At 46.2% G+C, this 3089-nt stretch overlaps 1 pseudogene; it reads left to right on the top strand.

Moving 5' to 3' along the window:
- Positions 1-446: 446 nt before the first annotated feature.
- LOC111724709 lies at positions 447-569 on the top strand (annotated as a pseudogene).
- Positions 570-3089: the final 2520 nt, after the last annotated feature.

A 3089-nucleotide genomic window follows, 5' to 3' on the forward strand; every position in this document is an offset into this window, starting at 1 on the left:
TTCTGCCTCTGGTTTAATGCTCTGCAGTTTAGTAAGTGTTGAACAAGAGGCCCCATAATTTCATTTTGCATTTCACCCCACAAATGATATAGCTGGTCACGCTTTAAATTTCCGGTGCTTTCTTAATGTGCATGATGCAATGGTACCTTTCAAAACTATTAAGAAAAGAATATAATTGTGATGGATATGTTAATCACTTTAATGTAAGCATTTCACATTGTATACCAAATCAGTGCACTGAACCCCTTAAATGCATCAATGTACACAGTTATGATTTAATAAAAAATAAATATAAAAAAATAAATTTCTGGTGCTTTGTACTAAGTCTGGTGCTTGGACTGAATTGAATTGAGCTCAGCTTAGGGGCCTATGCCCCCTCTGTCCTCTCTTGCTCCTAATTCCTGACCTGCTTCCCTCCTGACCTGGGTCTTAAAGTTGACAGGACTGTACCCTGGTTTCTCTTCAGATCATGTAAATCTTTCGCCTTTTACTAAAGGTTTCTGTGGAGAGAAACAACTCTGAGTCTTTAAAAAGATCTCCATCTTTACGTCTTTTGTATTAACCTGGGTAGAGTTGGAACACATTCTTCTCAGTAAAATATCATAAGAATGGAGAAGCAAGAATCCAATGTACTCGATTCTAATATGAAGCCAGTAGATGAGCTAATACATACCCATATAAGAGAAAAACTCAAATCAATTCAGGGTGGCGGGCAGGGGAAGGCGGGAGCAGGGAGACAGGAGGTGAGGGGAGAAGGGTATGTTCCCACTTAAAGGGCACGATGTTAGGGGGCAGGGCACAGCTCTTGGGGGCAGGACACACTCATAAGAGGGACTCTACCTAACAAATGCAAACAGTGTAACCTAATTCTTCATACCCTTAATGAACCTGAAACAATAAATTAAACAAAGAAATAAAGCTGGGCCCAGTGGCTCACGCCTGTAATCCTAACACTCTGTAAACCCAAGCCAGGTGGATCACCTGAGCTCAGGAGTTCGAGACCAGCCTAAGCAAGAGCGAGACCCCATCCCTAAAAATAGCAGGGCATTGTGGCGGGCACCTGTCCTCCAGCTACTCAGGAGGCTGAGGCAAGAGAATCACTTGAGCCCAAGAGTTTAAGGTTGCTGTGAACTATGACAACACTCTACCCAGGGTGACAAAATGAGACTCTGTCTCAAAAATAAATAAATAAACAAAGTTGGCAGGACTCTGGAGCAAACAGCAACAAGAGCAGCTCCTATGGTTTTTTCCCGGAGCAGAAAGGACTGAGAGCCTATATGGCCTGTCCTTGATGGTCCCAAGGTCTCCTGGACCAGATTGCCTCCTCCATCAAATCAAGGATCCCCTAGGATCACCGCTCCCTACGAGGAACCACGTTCTCATTTTTAAGGGCCATCACACAGTTCTTGTCATGTTTTTAAAAAATCTACGTCTGAGATAATTTGGCACTGCCCTGATGCTAAACCTTATAACAGAAAATAATCTTCCACAAAAAAAGAGGTGACACACGCCAACACATTACAAAGACGGGAGGTCGGTGGATGACCTCAAGAATTAGAAACAACAGCATGTAAACGAGACACAGCTCCAGAGGTTGAAGAAGTTTGGCCAGAAGGGGTCGGGGTGAAGAAACGCTTTTGTTAATTAGAAAAAAAAAGACAGCCCCAGGAAAAGACAGCACACAAGTAGCATGATCTCTCTCTCCTCTTCTGTTTTCCACCATGAAAAGGAGACAATGTCGGGACTGTGAGCGCAGACAAAGGGGACCAGGGATTTGCAGAAAGCAATCACAGATAAGGGTCTTTCACTGGGGAAGTTAAAGCCCCAGGAAGGAAACGCTGAGATTTAACACCTCCTCTAGCTGACCAGAGGTCTCAGGGCTCAGGCAAGCCTCTGAGAAGCCAGATTTAAATTGCCCTGAAAATGAGAGAAGTTGAGAGTCAAAGTAAAATTAAGCTTCATTATTAGCAGTTAAGGGCTAATGAGGATGCCTGATTTACCTAAATGTTTGGCTATTTCTCTATCTTGCTCTAATGAGCTATCATTTTTACATGTAGTCATTAGATTCGTTTGTTGCAATGCTTTGTTATTTAATAAATTCTGCTACACACACACTCTCTGCATGTATATGTGTAATATATATAAAATTTGGGGTTTTGTTTTTGCACTGCACAGATTTGAGAAAACATTAAATGCCTACAATTATCCAGGAGAGGCTTTTCGTTCAAGGTGACTCCTGTCTGGACCAGCCTCTGCGGTCCACCTAGTGGCAGGTATCCAAATCGCATGCACAGTGTCCTGGAAGACCAGCCACTTCCAGTGGGGAGGTGGGCATGAACAGACAGAGGAAAGGGGGAAGGCACTGATCCCCCTCCCTGCCAGAGGCCCATCCCTGGGTCACAGCCTCTTCCTCTGGGAGGTGGTCATCTGGGAGGACTGGGGAAGTTGGGAGACCAGAGATGTCCCAGTGACTCGAGGGATCTGAGGCAAAAAAACCACTAGAACCTAAACAACCTCCTTCCCTTGGGTCCAGGGGCCAGAGCGGGAGGCCACAGCTGGGTCTAGGGAGGAAGAGAATGATGGTGAGATCCCAGTGCCCAAATGTGGCACAGGAGTCAGAGGAAGGAGAGGTGCAGGGAGGACCTCTGGGAGAGGCAGAAAATGGCCTGAGCCAGGCCAGGGGGAGGTGGCAGGTGGGGGAAACCAAGTTCCTGCTAACTTAGTCTGTCACCGCCTGTGCTCGGGCTTGGCATGGCTAAATGGGGAGGTGAGAGGTAAAGAGAGGGAATAACACACCTGACTCAGCCAAACCCTCTGCTCAGAGGGCCCAACCTCCTGTGCCAGCCCTCAGCCAACATAGATCTAAACCTAGTCACAGCCAAAGCCGCCAATGTGTAAAGTTTGGGGGTTACCCAGAAATGGCTTCCTGGATGAATACTACTAACCGACCCAAACAGCTCACACCGTGGCTTGTTTTTGAATTTCAGTAACCAGGATCTCTCTTGACTCATCTTTAAACTGGTTTAGGAGTATCCACTGTGGACGCTTTGGCTGAAGTGACAGGGAGCTCCAGAGCGTGAGGGGCAGGA

Source organism: Otolemur garnettii, unplaced genomic scaffold, assembly GCF_000181295.1.
Source record: "Otolemur garnettii isolate 467f Iridium unplaced genomic scaffold, OtoGar3 scaffold00025, whole genome shotgun sequence".
NCBI classification, from domain to species: domain Eukaryota; kingdom Metazoa; phylum Chordata; class Mammalia; order Primates; family Galagidae; genus Otolemur; species Otolemur garnettii.